This window comes from Mesoplodon bidens (assembly GCF_964165515.1).
Source record: "Mesoplodon bidens genome assembly, chromosome: 10".
NCBI lineage: Eukaryota > Metazoa > Chordata > Mammalia > Artiodactyla > Ziphiidae > Mesoplodon > Mesoplodon bidens.
In genome coordinates, this window is record NC_138172.1 from 88,559,034 (window position 1) to 88,581,355 (window position 22,322).

Consider the following 22,322-nt stretch of genomic DNA (forward strand, 5'->3'; position numbering starts at 1 on the left):
GAAAGCTCGCGCGCAGCAACAAAGACCCAACGCAGCCAAAAATAAAAATATATATTAAAAAAAAAAATTACTACTTAAAAAAAAAAAGAGAATAAAGAAGAAAAAATGACCCCTACACTTAGGAAGTGTGACTGAGAAAGTGCTTTAAAGGGTATAACATTGACAGAGAAACAGACCAAGAGTCAGTGATGAGGTACCAGAGGAATAAGTAAGAGTGCTCAGGAAATGCAGAACACAGCAGTGGTCAGGATCAAGTCCTTCTGACAAGGGAAGGACTTCCTGGCCAGGGATTTGTTGGAAAAGCAAGGACCAGCACTCACAGGGAGAGGAGAGGCTTGTGCAAGCGTGGGATCGGGAAAACCTGAATTTCCCGGGCACACTTGAAATAGCCCGTGCAACCAGGACACTGCTACAGTTCCTCAACCTGTACAGGCAGCCCCCAAACTGACCTTCAGCGGCCCTGATATTGCAATCATCCCTGTGTGTCCCATCGCACGAGAATCCAATCCTCACCCTTCACCCCCGCCTACAAAGCCCTAATGAGCTGGCCTGTCCTTCCCTCATGCCTCAGGACCACACTGGCCTTCTTGGGGTTCCTCATTCCTAATTCCTTCCTGTCTTGAGCCTTTTCTCTGCCTGTTCCCCCCACTTCAAATGCCCTTCCCTCTGATCTTCACAGGACCGACTCCTCCTTGCAATCCAGATCCCAGGGTAGAGGAAGCCTCTTCAGAAGCTCCTCACCTGACCTCCCAATCAGCGGCACCCATCCTGGTGCTTCTGCATCACCCCACTTAATTCTCTGCAGAGCAACATCTGATATTTTTCTTGCGCATTATTTGTTATTATTGAAATCAGAACAGTCCATCTTCATTAGTTACACCTTTTGTATTTATGAACATGCCTAACTGGCTAAAATTCATTTGTAATCCCCCAAATCAATACACGCAGTGCTTCCACATTCCTTCAGGGCAAGCACAGAGCAGCAAAATTATTGAGTTGACCAAGGCACACATTCCCAGCTGGGGTCCAACAAGGTCATGCTCTATTTCTTTTTTTCTTTTTTTTTTTTTTTGCAGTACGTGGGCCTCTCACTGTTGTGGCCTCTCCCATTGCAGAGCACAGGCTCCGGACGTGCAGACTCAGCAGCCATGGCTCACGGGCCCAGCCGCTCCACGGCATGTGGGATCTTCCCGAACCGGGGCACGAACCCATGTCCCCTGCATCAGCAGGCGGACTCTCAACCACCGCGCCACCAGGGAAGCCCTGCTCTATTTTTTGTTTCAGGTCTCATACAGCAAACAAGTATCCTTTCTGTGGTCTATTTACTGCCCATTTTTCACATTTTTGTGCTTTTTATTGGTGATTTTGCTGTTTAGGATGCCCCCCCAAGTGTGGTACTGAAGTGTCGTCTTGCACAGGAAGGCTATGGTGTACTTACAGAGAAAATTCTTGTGTTAGATAAACATCTTTCAGGCATGAGTACCAGGGCTGTTGGCTGTGAGTTAAATATTAACCAATCAACAATATATATTAAATCAAGTGTTTTTAAGCAGAAACACAAATAAAACAAGGCTATGTGTTGTTTAGTTGACAAAAATGTTGTGACCAGAGGCTCACAGGAACCTAACCTTCTATTTCCCCTAGGAGCAATGGTTCCATATTTACAAATTCAGTGTTCACAGTGACCTTACAGAGCATAACTACCATGAATAACAAGAATTGAATGCACTTATTTTAAATATGGGTATTCTTGGAGTTCTACAAAGAAAGATATTTTGGCGAATCAGTCTATTTTGCTCCTGCTAAACCAGACGACAGCTGGTGGTAACGAAAGTAGCAGAGAAATGGTTAAGAGTTCTACTTTTGTCTTTAATTAGGTTTTAAATAAATTTCTGCATATAGATGAAGTGGGTTTAGACAAAAGCTCTACTTTTGTCTTTAATTAGATTTTAAATAAATTTCTGCATATAGATGAGGTGGGTTTAAATGACATAATCTATTTTTCCCTGCAAGCAGGAACCCTGTCTATCTTGTTCAGGGCTGTGGATCACCATGCCTAGCACAAAGTGGGCTCTCATTAAAAATCTAATGAATGAATGAAATACTCACTTCATGCCAAACAAAATCCTTTTTCTTATACTTATTTCCCTTGCAAAATTATATACCAAGTGTAAGGTGCTAAATTCTTGCCCTCACTTAACTTGAACGGGATAAAAAATTTGAAGTAATTGTGTTATAGTAAAAAGATCGAGAACTTCAATAACAGACTTGGAGTTGGACTCTAACTCTAAAATACTACCTATGTGAGTTTGAATAGTTTATTTTACCTTTCAGAGCCTCATTTTTCTTGTATATAAATTAGGGATAATATCACCTCCAGCACATGATTGTGATGAACTATTGTGATAATGTATATACAATTTCTAGTACATTGCCTCACACATAACAGATACCGAATAAATACCATCCATTCAGGTTTACATGGAATCATCAGTCATTCACAGCAGCAAGGCCAGAGCAAAAGGAATGAAGTCCTCATTTGACAAGACAGAAAGAAGAGGATTGGGTAGCCTCTGGCAGCCAGGCCCATTTTTATTTTCCCATAACTTTTTTGAGGATCCCCTCAGCTCTACCTTCAAAAGAGATACCTGTCTTCAGGAGTTGGTAGCAACCCTCAGGAAAGTCACAGAAGTTATACCCATTAGAGGCTACCTTCTCTCTTACCCAAGGAACTAGAAAAAATGGCGTGAATTCACAGCCTACTTTTTTTTTAAATTTGTATTTCTTTCTTTTTAAAATTGTGGTAAAATATACATAATATAAAATTTTCCATTTTAACTATTTTTAAGCGTCCCCTCTTTCTTAAGCAATCACCGACAGGGACTACCTCAAGACATGCATGCATGAGATTTGGCCTTCAAATTACTGAGATTGGCTATAACACTCCTAAGCTTAGATTTATGATTCCTATCTCCCTACCCACCACTTTTCACTGAATGCATCACTTGAGAAATAGATATTCTCCTGAAACTTAGCCTTCCTTCAACATTCTTGTAACTTTAGTCACTTTCTGAATTAAAGGACCTGATAGTAAAAACAAAAAAATTTTGTGAATGGTTCTGCCAGATCAATACTCAACCACTAATACATTTTGGGGGTAAACTCTACTTTACGTGATCTATCTGTATTTCCAAGTTAGCATGATTGAAACAAGATTTTTAATTTCTCCATGCCTATTTATTTTTCTGTTAAGTGAAGCAGTTGGATGACATCTAAGATCCATTTCAGGTCTCACACAGTATAATTCTGTTATTAAAATCACAGGAACTAGCATATACCACACTATCTATACACAGAGTAAAATGTTGCTTCAGGAAGTACAGACCAAAAATTTGTATGCTCATGATATCACGCGTTGCCAAACAAAGCCTATCAAGCAGCATATAACTGTCACAGAAATAGTTGCAAGAAAAACAAACACCATTCTAAGGACCTCACACAACCACATTTTATAAACATTATGAAGACTCCTCTACACTAAGCTGTTTAAAGCAGCAAGACTTAGGTTAACTGATAAAGTGTTCTCATGTAATTTCAGTTACTTTAAAAGAAAAAAAAAGAGTTTTGCTGAACTTACGGGCAGATTAACATAACAAAGTTGAGAAACAAGTCTCCCTTTATTTGGTGAATGAACTGAGACATGGCTTTGGGTCCCTTGCATGAGACTCTTGATTTGATCATGAACCTAATGAACTACATACAGATGTTCCTCTAAGTTGCACTCTCTACATGTTGCCCATCACTTATCTCACATGGTCTTCAAAGGTGAGTATTATGTTCAATTGTTTGGTGTTTTCTAGGAAATTTGTCTGGGTCTGTGACATTTGAAGAGCCACCTTATCAGCAAACAATGTCACCCACTGAGTGTGGCTCAGTATTACAAACTCACACTTCATACTTTTCATGATATGAGTGATGTCCAAATCCATTCTGTCAGAAACACTTTATTCTAGATATGTACTCCACGGCTGGCAATCCAGGATAGAAAGGAATCCTCTACTTGTCCACGTAATAAAAACACTGTGAAAATTTTAATGTATTGGATTTCTGGTTCTATGTATGAAGTATTGAATATGACAAGAAGAAGAGGAAGAGGAGGAAAAGGGGAAATAGGGAGATGAAGAAGAAAGAAAATAAGAAAAACAGAAAGTAAGTAAGATGATAGATTTAAACCAAATCATATCAATAATTACATTAGGGCTTCCCTGGTGGCGCAGTGGTTGGGAGTCCGCCTGCCGATGCAGGGGATGCGGGTTCGTGCCCCGGTCCGGGAATATCCCACATGCCGCGGAGCAGCTGGGCCCGTGAGCCATGGCCGCTGAGCCTGCACGTCCGGAGCCTGTGCTCCGCAACGGGAGAGGCCACAACAGTGAGAGGCCCACGTATCGCAAAAAAAAAAAAAAAAATTACATTAAATACAAATGGTCTAAACATTCCAATTAAAAGGGCATCTAAGAAAAACCTACAAGTAATATCACACTTAATTTTTAAAGATTTAATGCTTTCTTCTGAATTAATCTACTTTAAATTAATATTTGTTCATCAAAAGTGTTCATCAGAAAATGAGCTAACAAGGCACAAACTGAGAGAAGATATCTTTAAAGCACATAAACACTAGTAGCTTGAATATATAAAGAGCTCCTACAAATAGAAACTACAGACCAATAGAAAAAGTGACAAAAGATACAAATATGCACTTTACAGAAGACAAATACAAATGGCCAATAATATATGTAAAGATGCACAATCTAATTAATCATCCAAAAACACAAATTAAAACCATGACAAACTACTTTATGTTCACCATGATACCAAAGGTAACTTAGCAAGGGTGTTAAATGATAGGAACATTTATTCACTACTCATAAGTGTTGGTCACTTTTTAGAAAAGAACTCAGTATCATCTAATAAGGTTGAACATAGGCAAACCCTGTAATCCAGTCATTCTACTTGGGAAGAAATCCTAGAAAAATACTTGCTCTTTGTACCAGGACACATGTTCAAGAATATCCACAGCAATAAACACCCAATCTTAGTTTAGCTTCTCCTAGAAGTAGACCCTGAGGTGAGGATTAAGGTTACTTAGAAGGAAAAATAAACAGGAAGACTGGTAGTGGTGTGGAGAAGTACTACATGGGAGGAAAGACAGTCAATAAAGGGTATATAATTGAGCCTTGAAGAAAATGGGGTTGAACTGCAGGAGTCCACTTATACGTGGATTTTTTTTTAATAAATACTGAACAGTTGGCCCTCCAAATTTGAAGGTCTTGCACCCATGGATTCAACCATAAAATGTCCATCTATGGTTGGTTGAACCCAGGGTTGCAAAGCCCATGAATACAGAGAACCTACTGTACTATGTAATTTTATATAAGAGGCTTGAATATCCCTGGGTTTGGGATACACAGGGCTCCTGGAAACAATCCCTTGCGGATACCGAATATTGACCATATTATTAAATGAGACACTATGCAGGTCACTGGATTATCACCTCATGGGTAAACTATGGGGACTGGAATTATCAGAGGGAGCAAAGGGATTTATATCCCAATTCTCAAGAGTCATTGGTTCAGAGCTACTCCTATGGGTGTGCCTAACCTGCTGCACTGTGCACTGGCCACACAGCTTTCTGCAGGGAGTGGGGAGAAACGTCCTCAGGCATAGATGCAGAGGACAGCATCTGGAAATTGCTGAGAGCACCAAGAAAGACCCAAGGGTCAAGGGTGAGGCACTGACAGAATCTGCTACACAACTAAAACCCAAATGTCCATCGATAGGAAACGGGTAAATTGTGGTACATTCACTCAAAGTAATACTATACAGTAGTGAAAATAAATGTACTACAGCCACACGCCTCACAAAACATATAATGTTAATCGAAAAAAGTAAGTTGCAGTAGAAGAAATACAATATAATTCCACTTATTTAAAGGATTAAAACACACACAAAAAAGCAATGATTACTTAGGATCACACATGTGTGTGGTGAAACTATAAAGGAACACATGAAAATGATACACACAAAATCGAAGGTACTGAATTATTTAAAATACACTGAGACTTAAAGTTTATAATAATCAAGATAACATTTTTTTTTGAAAGACAAATTTGAATTGAAAAGGAAAAAAACTGCATCTGGAACACAAGTGAGGAGGCATGACTGGGGATAAAACAGGATGGGTGCTGCTCTGTTAAGCTGGAGGCAGATGCACAGGTGGGTATTTTATTATATTTTATTACAAAAACACACTTTTTACATATAAAATATTTTTTCAAAGTATGAAGTAAAAGATATCAAAATGTTCACATGACTACCTCTGAGTAGAGGAATAATGGATTTTCTCTTTTTTTTTTCTAACATCTTTATTGGAGTGTAATTGCTTTACAATGGTGTGTTAGTTTCTGCTCTATAACGAAGTGTATCAGCTATACATATACATATATCCCCATATCTCCTCCCTCTTGCATCTCCCTCACACCCTCCCTATCCCACCCCCTCTAAGTGGTCTCAAAGCACCAAGATGATCTCCCTGTGCTATGTGGCTGCTTCCCACTAGTTATCTATTTTACATTTGGTAGTGTATATATGTCCATGCCACTCTCTCACTTCGTCCCAGCTTACCCTTCGGCCTCCCCGTGTCCTCAAGTCCATTCTCTACATTGCGTCTTTATTCCTGTCCTGCCCCTAGGTTCATCAGAAGCATTTATTTTTTAGATTCCATATATATATGTTAACATATGGTATTTGTTTTTCTCTTTCTGACTTCACTCTGTATGACAGACTCTAGGTCCATCCACCTCACTACAAATAACTCAATTTCATTTCTTTTTATGGCTGAGTAATATTCCATTGTATATATGTGCCACATTTTCTTTATCCATTCATCTGTCAGTAGACACTTAGGTTGCTTCCATGTCCTGGCTATTGTAAATAGTGCTGGAAAGAACATTGTGGTACATGACACTTTTTGAATTATGGTTTTCTCAGGGTATATGCCCAGTAGTGGGACTGCTGGGTCATATGGTAGTTCTATTTTTAGTTTTTTAAGGAAGCTCCATACTGTTCTCCATAGTGGCTGTATCAATTTACATTCCCACCAACAGTGTAAGATGGTTCCCTTTTCTCCACACCCTCTCCAGCATTTATTGTTTGTAGGCTTATTGATGATGGCCATTCTGACCAGTGTGAGATCAGACCTCACAGTAGTTTTTTTTTTGAAACGTACGTGCACTTCACTGTACATAAACTATACCTCAATAAAGTTTATTTTAAAAACATTTGGAAGCCACTGGTCTACTGGGTATGAGGGAAATAATCATTAGAGTTACAACATTTTGTTAAATTTTGTTAAATGATATTGTTACCAAGGCCGTAGCCCCAGAATCATAACCCTGCCCCTCCCTTGAATAGAAGCTAAGTACTCTCATTAAAGTTTCCGGAGGAAGCCTTCTGCTCTCCACCCAGGTGCCCCTTCCCAATAAAGTCTCTTGCTCTGTCAGCACATGTGTCTCCCCAGACAATTCATTTCCGAGTGTTAGACAAGAGTCCACTTGCAGGCCCTGGAAGGGGTCCACATTCTGCAATCATCTGTGATTTCTCCCAGAGACAGGAAATTACATTGCATGGATTTGTGTGATCTTATCTGTGTCCTGCCACCCATATAATGCCAGACCGCTGGGGCAGATGGTATTCTGTGCTGATACCAGGAGGAGAGCTCGTGGAACCTCAGTCGATAATCACCCAAGGTTTGCCTCAAAAGTTGGGTGGGGGGGCAATGGGTGTTTCTTATTCTGGCCAGCAGCTCACAGGTTTTCCAGACATTGGGGTTCCTGGTCTTACAATGGGCTCACAGGGCTCCCCTGCCCACTTCAGAGAAACTAGCACCAGGCAGCAGGAAAGAAACTTTTTTTCCCGTTTGTCGTTCCTCTAGTTTAACTTGTTCGTAGGCTGTCGTGTGCAGAGGCATTGCATCTGGCATTTCAGACCAGAGTTCCTGGAGCCAGATGGTTTCAATGGGTGGGCTGTGAGCCCCTCATTGTAGTTTTGACTTGCATTTCTCTAATGATTAGTGATGTTGAGCATCTTTTCATGTGTTTGTTGGCAATCTGTATATCTTCTTTGGAGAAATGTCTATTTAGGTCTTCTGCCCATTTTTGAATTCGGTTGTTTGTTTTTTTTTATATTGAGCTGCACGCGCTGCTTGTATATTTTGGAGATTAATGCTTTGTCAGTTGCTTCATTTGCAAATATTTTCTCCCATTCTGAGGGTTGTTTTTTCATCTTATTTATGGTTTCCTTTGTTGTGCAAAATCTTTTAAGTTTCATTAGGTCCCATTTATTTATTCTTGTTTTTATTTCCATTTCTCTAGGAGATGGGTCAAAAAAGGATCTTGCTGTGATTTATGTCATAGAGTGTTCTGCCTATGTTTTCCTCTAAGAGTTTTGTAGTGCCTGGCCTGACACTTAGTCTTTAATCCATTTTGAGTTTATTTTTGTGTATGGTGTTAGGGGTGTTCTAATTTCATTCTTTTACGTGTAGCTGTCCAGTTTTCCCAGCACCACTTATTGAAGAGGCTGTCCTTTCTCCATTGTATACTCTTGCCCCCTTTATCAAAGATAAGGTGACCATATGTCCATGGGTTTATCTCAGCTTTCTATCCTGTTCCATTGATCTATATTTCTGTTTTTGTTCCAGTACCATACTGTTTTGATTACTGTAGCTTTGTGATATAGTCTGAAGTCTGGGACCCTGATTCCTCCAGCTCCATTTTTCTTTTTCAAGATTGCTTTGGTTATTTGGGGTCTTTTGTGTTTCCATACAAATTGTGCAATTTTTTCTAGTTCTGAGAAAAATGCCACTGATAGTTTGATACGGATTGCACTGAATCTGTACATTGCTTTGGGTAGTATAGTCATTTTCACAATGCTGATTCTTCCAATCCAAGAACATGGTATATCTCTCCATCTGTTTGGATCATCTTTAATTTCTTTCCTCAGTGTCTTATAGTTTTCTGCATACAGGTCTTTTGTCTCCTTAGGTACGTTTATTCCTAGGTATTTTATTCTTTTTGTTGCAATAGTAAATGGGAGTGTTTCCTTAATTTCTCTTTCAGATTTTTCATCATTAGTGTATAGGAATGCAAGAGATTTCTGTGCATTAATTTTGTATCCTGCTACTCTACCAAATTCATTGATTAGCTCTGGTAGTTTTCTGGTAGCATCTTTAGGATTCTCTATGTATAGTATCATGTCACCTGCAAACAGTAACAGTTTTACTTCTTCTTTTTCAATATGGATTCCTTTTATTTCTTTTTCTTCTCTGATTGCTGTGGCTAAAACTTCCAGAACTATGTTGAATAATAGTGGTGAGAGTGGGAAACCTTGTCTTGTTCCTGATCTTGGAGGAAATGGTTTTAGTTTTTCACCATTGAGAACGATGTTGGCTGTGGGTTTGTCATATATGGCCTTTATTATGTTGAGGTAGGTTCCCTCTATGTCTACTTTCTGGGAGGTATTTATCATAAATGGGTGTTGAATTTTGTCAAAAGCTTGTTCTGCATCTATTGAGATGATCATAGGGTTTTTATCCTTCAGTTTGTTAATATTGTGTATCACACTGATTGATCTGTGTATATTGAAGAATCCTTGCATTCCTGAGATAAACCCCACTTGATCTTGGTGCATGATCCTTTTAATGTGTTGTTGGATTCTCTTTGCTAGCATTTTGTTGAGAATTTTTGCATCTATATTCACCAGAGATATTGGCCTGTAGTTTTCTTTCTTTGTGACATCTTTGTCTGGTTTTGGTATCAGGGTGATGGTGGCCTCGTAGAATGAGTTTGGGAGTGTTCCTCTCTCTGTTATATTTTGGAAGAGTTTGAGAAGGACAGGTGTTAGCTCTTCTCTAAATGTTTGATAGAATTCGCCTGTGAAGCCATCTGGTCCTGGGCTTTTGTCTGTTGGAAGACTTTTAATCACAGTTTCAATTTCAGTGCTTGTGATTTGTCTGTTTATATTTTCTATTTCTTCCTGGTTCTGTCTCAGAAGGTTGTGTTTTTCTAAGAATTTGTTCATTTCTTCTAGGTTGTCCATTCTGTTGGCATATAGTTGCTTCTAGTAATCTCTCATGATCTTTTGTATTTCTGCAGTGTCAGTTGTTACTTCTCCTTTTTCATTTCTAATTCTCTTGATTTGAGGCCTCTCCCTTTTTTTCTTGATGAGTCCAGCTAATGGTTTATCAATTTTGTTTATCTTCTCAAAGAACCAGATTTTAGTTTTATTGATCTTTGCTATTCTTTCCTTCATTTCTTTTTCTTTAATTTGTGATCTGATCTTTATGATTTCTTTCCTTCTGCTAACTTTGGGGGCTTTTTGTTCTTCTTTCTCTAATTGCTTTAGGTGCAAGGTTAGGTTGTTTGTTTGACATTTTTCTTGCTTCTTGAGGTAGGACTGTATTGCTATATACTTCTCTCTTAGAACTGCTTTTGTTGCATCCCATAGGTTTTGGGTCATCGTGTTTTATACAATTTTTTTTTTTTTCCGGTACGCGGGCCTCTCACTGTTGTGGCCTCTCCCATTGCAGAGCACAGGCTCCAGACGCGCAGGCTCAGCAGCCACGGCTCACGGGCCCAGCCGCTCCACGGCATGTGGGATCTTCCCGGACTGGGGCACGAACCCGTGTCCCCTGCATCAGCAGGCGGACTCTCAACCACTGTGCCACCAGGGAAGCCCTGGGTCATCGTGTTTTAATTGTCATATGTTTCTAGGTATTTTTTGATTTCCTCTTTGATTTCTTCAGTGATCTCTTGGTTATTTAGTAGCGTATTGTTTAGCCTCCATGTGTTTGTATTTTTTAGTTTTTTTTTCCTGTAATTGATATCTAGTCTCATAGTGTTGTGGTCGGAAAAGATACTTGATATGATTTCAATTTTCTTAAATTTACCAAGCCTTGATTTGTGACTCAAGATATGATCTATCCTAGAGAATGTTCCATGAGCACTTGAGAAGAATGTGTATTCTGTTGTTTTTGGAAGGGATGTCGTATAAATATCAATTAAGTCCATCTTGTTTAATGTGTCATTTAAAGCTTATGTTTCCTTATTTATTTTCATTTTGGATGATCTTTCTTTTGGTGAAAGTGGGGTGTTAAAACCCCTACTATGATTGTGTTACTGTCGATTTCCCCTTTCATAGCTGTTAGCATTTGCCTTATATATTGAGGTGCTCCTATGTTGGGTGCATAAATATTTACAAATGTTATATCTTCTTCTTGGATTGACCCCTTGATCATTACATAGTGTCCTTCTTTGTCTCTTGTAATAGTCTTTATTTTAAAGTCTATTTTGTCTGATATGAAAATTGCTACTCCAGCTTTCTTTTGATTTCTGTTTGCATGGAATATCTTCTTCCGTCCCCTCACTTTCAGTCTGTAGGTGTCCCTAGGTTTGAAGTGGGTCTCTTGTAGACAGCATATGTACAGGTCTTGTTTTTGCATTCATTCGTCCAGGCTATGTCTGTTGGTTGGAGCATTTAATCCATTTACATTTAAGGTAATTATCAATATGTATGTTCCTATTACCATTCTTTAGTTGTTTTGGGTTTGTTTTTGTAGGTCGTTTCTTTCTCTTGTGTTTCCTTTAGCATTTGTTGTAAAGCTGGTTTTGTGGTGCTGAATTCTCTTAACTTTTGCTTATCTGTAAAGGTTTTAATTTCTCCATCGAATCTGAATGAGATCTTTGCTGCGTAGAGTAATCTTGGTTGTAGGTTTTTCCCTTTCATCACTTTAAATATGTCCTGTCATTCCCTTCTGGCTTGCAGTTTCTGCTGAAAGATCAGCTGTTAACCTTCTGGGGATTCCCTTGTAAGTTATTTGTTGTTTTCCCCTTGTTGCTTTTAATATTTTTTCTTTGTGTTTAATTTTTGATTGTTTGATTAATATGTGTCTTGGCGTGTTTCTCCTTGGATTTATCCTGTATGGGACTCTCTGAGCTTCCCAGACTTGATTAACTATTTCCTTTCCCATATTAGAGAAGTTTTCAACTATAATCTCTTCAAATATTTTCTCAGTCCCTTTTTTTTTCTCTTCTTCTTCTGGGACCCCTATAATTCGAATGTTGGTGCATTTAATGTTGTCCCAGAGGTCTCTGAGACTGTCCTCAATTCTTTTCATTCTTTTTTCTTTATTTTGCTCTGTGGTAGTTATCTCCACTATTTTATCTTACAGCTCACTTATCAGTTCTTCTACCTCAGTTATTCTGCTATTGATTCCTTCTAGAGTATTTTTAATTTCAGTAATTTTGTTGTTCACCACTATTTGTTTGCTCTTTAGTTCTTCTAGATTCTTGTTAAATACTTCTTGTATTTTCTCCATTCTGTTTCGAGATTTTGGATCATCTTTACTATCATTACTCTGAATTCTTTTTCAGGTAGGTTGCCTATTACTTCTTCATTTATTTGGTCTTGTGGGTTTTTACCTTGCTCCTTCATCTGTAACATATTTTTTTGTTTCCTTTTGTTTGTTTGTTTATTTTCTTGATGGGTGGTGCTGTATTCCTGTCTTACTGGTTGTTTGTTCTGAGACGTCCAGCACTGGAGTTTGCAGGCAGTTGGATAGAGCCGGGTCTTGGTGCTAAGATGAGGACCTCTGGGAGGCCTCACTCCGATTAATATTCTCTGGGGTCTGAGGTTCTCTGTGAGTCCATTGGTTTGGACTTGGAGCTCCCACCACAGGAGCTTGGGCCAATCTCTGGCATGGGAACCAAGATCCTGCAGGCTTCGTGGCATGGTTAAAAAAAAAGTAAAAACGGAGCAGTACAATATCAAAGAATAAAAAACGTAATTAAAATTAGAAAGTTAAAAAATATATTAGGAAAAATAAAATTATAATTGAACAACTGCAACAAGGCAAAGAAAACCACAACAGAAAAAAGAAAAAAAAAAAAGGAGGGGGGGCACAAGCCAAAAGGAGCGAACAGTAACAAAGTATAAAGTAAAATTAGAACCATAAAAGATTCATTAGGGAAAATAAAAATATAAAATAATCAACAATAGTGAATCAACAAGGTAAAACAGAACCCCAATCTAAAAGAGAAAAAAAAAAGCCTTTGCTATGGGGGCGGAGTTTAGGTGGGGGTGGAACTTAAGCAAGGACGAGATTAGGTGGGTGAGGAGGTGACGTTTGAGCATGGGGCGGGTCCTAGGCTAGCCAGAAAAGGCCCTGGGGGTGGGGCCTAGGCAGGGTGACTGTTCAAGCCTGGGGCAGGGCCTCTGCTTAGGACCTGCTCGGAAAGGGAGAGGCGGCATGTGCAAAGGAGGGCCTCCAGAGTGTGGAGTTCCTAGGGCCCTACATGAGGGTGTGTGTGGGGGGGGTTAGGCCCAGCTCGTTGGAAGGGGTCTCAGAGGGGATCTCTGAGGGTAGAGGTGGGGTCCCGAGTGGGGTAGCAGGGGCGTGACTTGGACTCTGGGCAGCAGGAGGGAGGCTCCGAGGGCAGAGGATTAGGCCCGGGAGACCAGCAGGCGTCCTGGTGCCCAAGCGGACAGGGAGAGCACGCCCCGTTCCCTTCCATTCCTTTGTGCCCCTCCCCCACCGTCTCCCCCAGTGTCTCTCCCGTAGCCCCTGGACCCCTAGCCGGGGTGGGTCCCGCTGCTGTAGGACCCCCTCCCTTCCCCTAGCCACACCTCAGGGGTGCCGGTCCCAGAGGTCCGGCCTTTACTTTTGCTCCCCCTTCCCTCCCTCCCACTCCCTCAGGACCCATGCAGCTGGAGGGGCCCTTGGGGCCCTCAGCAGGCTCCCAGGGACCCACGTGGGCAGGAGAAACCTGGCCACGCTCCCTTTTGATCCTCTGCCCTCCCAGTGGTTCCCCAGTTTCCCCCTTCGGGCGTGGGATCCCTTCCCCTCCCCGAGCCGCCCCTCAGGGGCGCCAGTCCCGTCGCGCCTCCACTTCTCCTCCCCCTTCACTCCCCCCACACCCCCCGTCCTACCCGGTCGCTGGGGGTTCCTCCCATCCCCTTAGGTGTCCGTGGTCCCCCACCGGTGCCTGGTAGGTGCCCTAGTGGTGAGGAGACGCGAATCCCGCGTCCTCCTAGTCCTCCATCTTAATTCTGCCCACCCTTCTCTTTTATATACTTTTCTGTGTTTTCTACAATAGACATATATTCCTTTTATATTAATAAAACAATGTGAAATCAGTTGTGCCCCCATAAACCCCCTTACCTCCCAGTCCTAGCTCTACCCACCTTACATACACAGCCAACCTAGGAAAGCAGAGAAATCAGCTACTTGATTCCCTATTGTAGTTATTAACTTATACAGAGATCCCTGGTTTGCTAATTCAGCTACAAATTTACATTTGCCCACAGGCATTAAAGTAAGAAAAAAAAAGTAGGCCAATTCTAAAATAAATCATCTGGTAGGCAATTAAAAACTTGATAAAAATTGAAGGGAAGAGAGAATCAGAACACTACAGGTTAAATCCTATTATAACAAATTTCATATGATTGTTTCTATTCTCCCTTGAAGGAATTTTGAGTTGGATTCATGTTATATCAAACATTGATTAAAGCAACTGAAATATTTAAAATATATTGGACAATATATTTAAAATAATTGCAATAACAATTTTTATTTTGAAAGAAAAAACTGAAAGGGGGGAAAAGCTGCATAATCTCCGTAACTGTGGATTATGAGATAATGAAAGCTCCAACATGTTTGAAGTAAACAACTTGTGTATTCATCAAATGCCCTGTGTGTTTTGTCAAACCATAAAAACTAAAATCATTTCTGCTGCTCTCATAAGTTAGATCTATCTATCACACAAGACTGTTTCCACTATTTGAATGCAAATTTATAATCAATATCAACCATCCTATAATGCTAAAACAGAATAAATGTTCTTCAAGTGTTAGAGACTAACTACTATATTCACTACTAGAATCGAGTGAATTTGTGATAGCCTAAAATGTATTTGTTCATTCAATTAGCAGAATCATGTTTTGATGATGCTCTGGTTAGGATGTCTTTCTTTAGGACTCCAAAATCATTAAGGTTTATGTCTTCATAATCTAAGAGGCCTAAGTGAACAGGCTGGAAGGCCCCAGGAGCACTTAAAAGCTAGTTGGGAAGGAAAGTGCCTGCCTAAATAGCTTTTGTAGAGCAACGGACCGTGAATCTCCTTTGTGAGCTCAGATAAGCTTGGACTTCAGACTCTCATAAACTCCCGCCATCCCAGACAACAATATCTGCCTCTGCAAGTTTCTAGCCTTGACCCCAACAGCCCATTCCATTGACCCTGTTCCTTTAGCGTGACTGTGTATTACAAAGGTTGTGCAGGAATGTTTCCTGCCCTACAGCCCAAAGCTCTCTTAACAACCATGCTTGGGAGCAGCAATACAGAATTTGCACCGAATAATATCTGGAGGAAAAGAGGTGAGAAAAGGGAAGAGAGCCTCAGATTTGAAGGCATGGCAGTGTGTACTTGGTAACGATGTACCATTTGCAAATAACAGCACACACATGATGCTAAGAATCCAAATTGAGAAAAATCTTGTAACCCACAAAGTCCGAAAGATGAAAAATCAAGTCAATCACAAAAATAACCAGTGTATTTCTTCTACAACATTTTACTAAATCTCTACTCCATGTATTACTTTCTGTTTAATAAAAAAAGAAAAGAAAAATATTTTCTGGTTTTCCAATATAAAAAACCAACTTCAGGGGCTTCCCTGGTGGTGCAGTGGTTGAGAGTCTGCCTGCCGATGCAGGGGACACGGGTTCGAGCCCCAGTCCGGGAATATCCCACATGCCGTGGAGCGGCTGGGCCCATGAGCCATGGCCGCTGAGCCTGCGCTCCGCAGCAGGAGAGGCCACAACGGCAAAAAAACAAAAAACAAAAAACCAACTTCAAAGGAGCTTTCTAAGTACTGTAAGGTAATATTGTCACCCAGGCAATTTCAAAAGGCCTTTCAAACCACTCCCAGATAAGTAATCTGTTATCTGGCAACTCTTATGAGAAAACACCTTTAAAGAGTCCATAAACAATCATTATCTTTAAACAGCATCCTAAAAAACTAAACCCCCTGGATAACATAGATTTGTTTTTCAATTTTACCTCCCTCAGACTCTACTTCAGAAGTCCTTCTCAGCCTTTTTAATTAAAAAAAAAAAATCTTTAAATCAAAAGCTAACAACAAAACAGGTATTACAACAGATTCTGTAAAAATTCACCTACCAAAAATGGGTTTGAAATAATATCCATGAATTCGGAGAAAAGGCAAAGAGACAGTAAAAGTATACAAGCTTAACTGAGGAAAAATATTTACATAATCATTTACTTTTCCATTTTAATTAAACTTGAATTCCCAACGATTCTGAGTTTATTAACAAGATAATTCTTTAGAAGTCACTACTTAGCAGGTTCCATAAGAATTTTATGGTCTGTCAATATCACATGGTGGAGAGTAATCTAAGAATCTAGTGAGTCAATAAAATAAAAGGCAATCACAATACACCCACACTGAGAACTCCTTTGCAGACTTGGAGCTGGCTGGGGGGTGGGGGCAGGGTGTCAAGTTACTTTCAACAACACCAGTTAAAGCAAAAGCTTCAGCACTGAATATTCCATTTGCTGCTCAATCTACCTCATCCCGCCCCAGGCCCTGAACCAACCAACAGTCAGCTCCATTATCTAGAGTACATACTTCGAGAGTTGAAGTTAGAAATGTTGAGAGCTAGAAAATATTCACAGATCACATAAATACTTCTACATGTCAGATAATCAAAATAAATTTTGAGTCACCAAAATTTACTATTTGCTAGAATGCTCTGTTCACGCCAGTAAGCTCTCTTGACTACATGCTATTTACAAGGCAGCCTCCACTTCCAAGCTAAGATCTCTATCAAAACACAATGTAAGGATTCCAGACGTCCAATGTCCTGAAACAAATATCCTATTTAGGTTCAACATAAATGAGTGACAGTGTGTATACACATATGTGAAGACATGGAGGAAGAAATTAAGAAGAAATTCTTAATTCTAAGAAGAAATTCCCCGGAATTCAACATGAGGGATTTGGAAATTCAAGAGGCAGTTCAATCTAGTATGAAGCATCGCATAAGTAAGAAGGTATCTGAAAACACGTATCTTAAAACTCTCCATATTCTTGAATAAAATATAACTTTTTTCATTTCTGCCATTTTCTGCCAGAAATCAAACGATCTGAGAATTATAACCCAATTTTCAGCACTCTAAAGCTGGGTCATATTTTAATTTTTCTAGCAATATATTACTTTAATATTTACAAAAAGGAAAGCTAATCAAGTAGCTTAACTCAAAATCTTGATAGTATACAGAGAAATATTTCTGTCAAAGAAGAAAATAGCCCTGCCTGGCTCTTTCTACTCTGAAATTACACTGTTATTGACCTCTCCTCTTCTATAGAGGAGGCTTACCTGGAAGGCCAGAATGGCATTCACTGAATATGTGACTAATTCCCACTGCATTAGCATTAATGCAAATCTGGCAACTGCTACAGCCATTTACACTAACACCCTCTTTTACACAACTGCTATTACTTGTGCTAAAAACTCATCTGTCACAGCTACATTTTTTTCTGAGTAATAATCCCTCTAGTAGAGTCACTGAAAGGCCACGGCAAAACAACCAAATGTAGAGGGCATTGAGGGTTGAATAAGCCCATTGTCTGCTTTGGAACAAGAGGTCTGTATTCATGATGAAACCAGAGTAAAAACTAAAGCAGAACAAATACTTAAAATTCAGAAACGAGTCAAAAAGTAGCTGAAAACCCACCCAAATTTTAAAACTACCATTTCTATGCTTGGTATCATTTTGTATGATTCCATTACAAAATAAAAATGTGGAGATGATATAAATTTATGAGGGCAGCTCTTTGATAGAAGTAGCTGTTGTTTTTTTTCAGTTTCTCCTGAATATTTACACAATGTCTTTGGGGGAAGTAGAATATTCTTCCTATTTTAAAAACCTCTAAAGTGAATTGGAGGTTAATCAACTTATTAAGCACTCAATTTTATGCTTTGGCCAAAGATATAAATCATAGTAAAAGAATCATATTATTTTATACTTATATCTCTCTGTACAGTTTATTAAGCAGCTTCACCTAAATTACCTTCCTTAATCCTTATAACAACCCTGTGAAGTAGGAATGATTGGCCTATAATATAGATAAGAACCTTAGGACTCAGTGTAGAAGGTATTTGCCGTGTTTTCTGACCAGCCAGCACATTTGGAACACCCTTGATGCAGCTGGGTCATTTTTGGCTTTTGGGGTCCCACTTTCCCAAGATAGAACCTAGGAAACTCAGCTCTCCAGCCAACTTTTCAGCTAGGGTGACTTCAGCACCACTAATTAGACTGAAGCTTCCAAAACTGGGATTCACATGTGAGCAACTGGATGAAGGGCGCTACATACTGGTGTGGATTTGATTTGCTTTTACTGGTCAGGATGGCAAGAGAGGTGTCCAGCTTAGGGGGCCAATGCTGGCTGCAAGGCTGAGTTCCCAGAGCAGCACTACTGCTGGCAGCGCTTGCAATAAAGCAGATTTCCTGGCAGCAGTGCAAACCACGGCATCTAGCGCTCAGGGGGGAAAATCAGGGGGCAAAATATTCCTCTCTGGGCCAGTTCTCTGGCATGGTTTTGGACATTGTTCTTGAAATTTTAGCTGTGTGCCTAGTTCTTCAGCCCTCCCATGGAGGCTCTCTCCCATGAACTTCTCAATATCCTTTCAGTAAGCTTCATTTCTGCTTAAAGTGCATTTTCTGTTGCTTGCCATGAGGGACCCTGACTCTTTAGTGAAGTTGGCACACAACAAGCATTCTCTTTGGAAAGTCTTCTCTGGGCAAGCAATCTTTAAGCTGAGTCCAAAGGGATACATGACATTCAGCCAAGCAAAACTGTGGGGAAAGTGGAATGGCAACCTAGGCAGAGGGTCTAGAGGTGCAAAGGTCCTGTGGTAGAAAAGATGACCAATGAGTCATGAATGGGATGGGGAAGAACTTGATGAAATGAGGCAAATAGATGCACAGAGGCCGGTGCACAGGGCATGGTAGGTTTTGCTCACCTGTGGCCCTACATATCAGAAAAAAAAAAATGTCCTTATGTAGCCAAAATAAAAGCAGGCATAAGCAACAAATATTCAAAGTTTTATCCTGAGAAGCTTCAGAGTAAGACTAAGTAGTACCCCAGATACAGAATGGGCTTTCAAACATGCAAAGACAGTGATCATCTTCCCCACATATATTTTCTTTTCCACATTAAAACCATCCCAGCTTCTTCAACTGTCCACGTAATATCCCAGCCATAATAATCTAGTGGTGAACACAATGGATTTTGACTGAAAAAACCTGGATTTGAGCCGTGATGCTAGACTTACTAGATGCACGATCTTAAGGACATCACTCACATTGTCTGGCAAGGTTGCCCACATCCATAAAATAACAGATGATTCTGCGGCCCTTCATATCTCATAGAACTGTTTTAAGGTTCACATGAGCCAAGAGATGCAGGAGCTCCATACAACACTAGGTATTGCTAGTAGAGAGTAACTGTAATGATGATACCAGTGGTCATTGTGGCTATAGTATGGTCTCCTAAAGGATAAAGAGGAATGTCAATATGCTGAAGTTCTCAACATTCTTAATGTGTCCAGAACTGAATATACTATAATGTTTTAAAAGTAATTTGTCACAAGATAAAAAAAAAATAACCATGTGAGGTGATGGATGTTAACTTATTATGCTGATCATTTTTCAAAATGTACATCTATCAAATCATTACCTTGTACACCTTAGACTTATACAATGTTACAGGTCAATTATATCTCAGTTAAACTGGGAGAAAAGAACTCAGTGCTGATCAGCATCAGCATGATGCTCTATCCTTTTTAGAGCCTCCTTACTAAGTAGTAATTTTCAGTGAAAAGTCGCTCAGAGAGCAACATTGAAAATAAATGACCTGATAATAATAGTTGGGTATTAAGAGTTTTCTATGTGTCAGATAATGTGCTAAGTGCTAATAAAAATTTTTTAATTAAAATTTAAAAATTAAAGTAGTTTAACCAATGCAAGGTTACTTTGTGATGATTTATCTTTCTCATTCTAAACTATTTCAGGGTAAGTTGACATGATTTTTTTCGCTCTCATGGTTTTGACCTCAAACGAACTCACAAATATAAAAGACATAAACACACTAGGATAACACATTATTATAAGAGGTAAACCATCATTTTCAAAAGGACATCTTTGTCTTAGTCATCTCTGTATCTCTGGGATCTAGTGCCAGTGCCTAAAACACATTAGTCAAGCAATAAATTTTTGATGACTGATTGAATACACATATGATGTACAAGCTGCCATATAAGAGCACAGTTTATGAAAATAAGTATTTTATTATAAAATAAAAATAAATCTTTTATACATATTAAATTAATATAAAATAAAAATTTATTATGAATATTAAAAATATTATTAGTGAAACCTAACATTTATGAACACACTTACATGGTCCTAGACACTTTGCTTACTGCTTCACATGGATCAACTCAGGTAGCAACTAACGGCTGGAGAGTGGGGAGGGGAGGCCTGGGAAGATGTCACAGGAGAAGTGATGAGTTTTTAAGGATGACTTAGCCATCACAGTTAACACAAGGTCATGTTTATCTTCTTCACCTGCATCTAGCCAAATTGTTCCCCAATTTGAGTTAAAGATTACTTGATAAATTACGAATTCTTCGAAATCAATCTAGTTTGGCCACGTATGCAATTAAATCCATGATAACCAAGTTTAAAACAGTTCATTCAATTTTCAGTATATTTGACCACAGAACAGAATGGAGATGGTGGATTTTAAATATTATTAAATTAAATTACTTCTTTGCCTTCTACATTTTCACTAATCAAGGAGCTCACACTGTAAAGCCCAACAACAACTCTGGGACTCACAAGCTTAAAAGGAAACATCAGAGATCTGAGTAGACATTTTTCTAAAGACATACAGATGGCCAGCCAGTCCATGAAAAGATGCTTAACATCACTAATCATCAGGAAACGCAAGCCAAAACCACGAGATGCCACCTTACACCTGTCCAATGGCTATTATCAAAAAGACAAGAAATAACAAGTGTTGGTGAAGATGTGGAGCAAAAGGAACCCTTGTCCACTGTTTGTGGGAATGTAAATTGGTGCAGTCACTATGGAAAACAGTATGGACTTTCTTCAAAAAATTAAAAATAGAACTGCCTTGTGATCCAGCAATTCTACTTCTGAGTATTTATCTGAAGAAAATGAAAACACTAATTTGAAAAGATACATGCAACCCAATATTCACCACAGCATTATTGATAATAGCCAACATATGGAAACAAGTGGCCATTGGTGAATGAATGGATAAAGAAAATGTGGTATATATACAATGGAATATTATTTAGCCATTAAAAAAGAAATCTTGCCATTTGAGACAGCATGGATGGACATTTATGCTAAGTGAAATAAGTCAGAGAAAGACAAATACCATATGATCTCACTTATATGTGAAATCTTTAAAAAAAGAAAAAGAAAACAAACTCATAGACATAGAGAACAGACTGGTGGTTGGGAATGGGTGCGTGAGGAGAATGGGTGAAGGGAGTTACATGTCAATCGCACCTCAATAAAAAAAGAAGGAAATTTCACAGACTTGCCCAAGCCATTCCTGCAACATATGGAAATCCATCATATTCAGAAAAAAATATTAATAACTTACATGACATTCCACAGCCCACCTCAGAAGGACATTCCAACGCTTAACAACTCTCCCAATCAGACTGTGAGGAAAGCAATTTTGACCCGCAGTCAAAGACGTGGGCATAAGTTTCCAGATAGCAAAATCATCTGTAAGTTAAAAGAGAACATTCAGCCAATACTTAAACATGGAAGTTGATGAGAGTATTAAGAAATGACAGCAAGACTAAGACAATGTCAGGAAGAGAAGCCGTTCCAAGAACTGTCTAATCCTATAAACTGATGCCCAACTGTTCAAGTTTATTCAGAACCGAATCTGATCAGGCCCTGATCTTCCCTTACATTTTAATTAAGATTAGTTGAGCATGTAAATGAGTCTTGAGCATAATATCCTAGGGTGAACAAGACTGGAAAGAATCAGAATTGGTCCAGCAGAGAAGGAAAAGTAAGGAAAGGCAATCCGTGGGGAGTCTTTGATCCTCAAGGTGAGGGCACCAGAAGGTGATTAAGGTT

At 39.4% G+C, this 22,322-nt stretch overlaps 1 long non-coding RNA gene across 1 annotated transcript in view; it reads right to left on the reverse strand.

The window, feature by feature from the left end:
- The window catches only part of LOC308623326, a 538,457-nt gene extending 516,513 nt beyond the window's left edge, over nucleotides 1–21,944 (reverse strand). The window contains exon 1 of the long non-coding RNA XR_014016806.1: nucleotides 21,832–21,944. This is a non-coding gene — a long non-coding RNA (uncharacterized lncRNA). The remainder of the gene's footprint in view (nucleotides 1–21,831) is intronic.
- Between the last annotated feature and the right edge of the window lie 378 nt (nucleotides 21,945–22,322).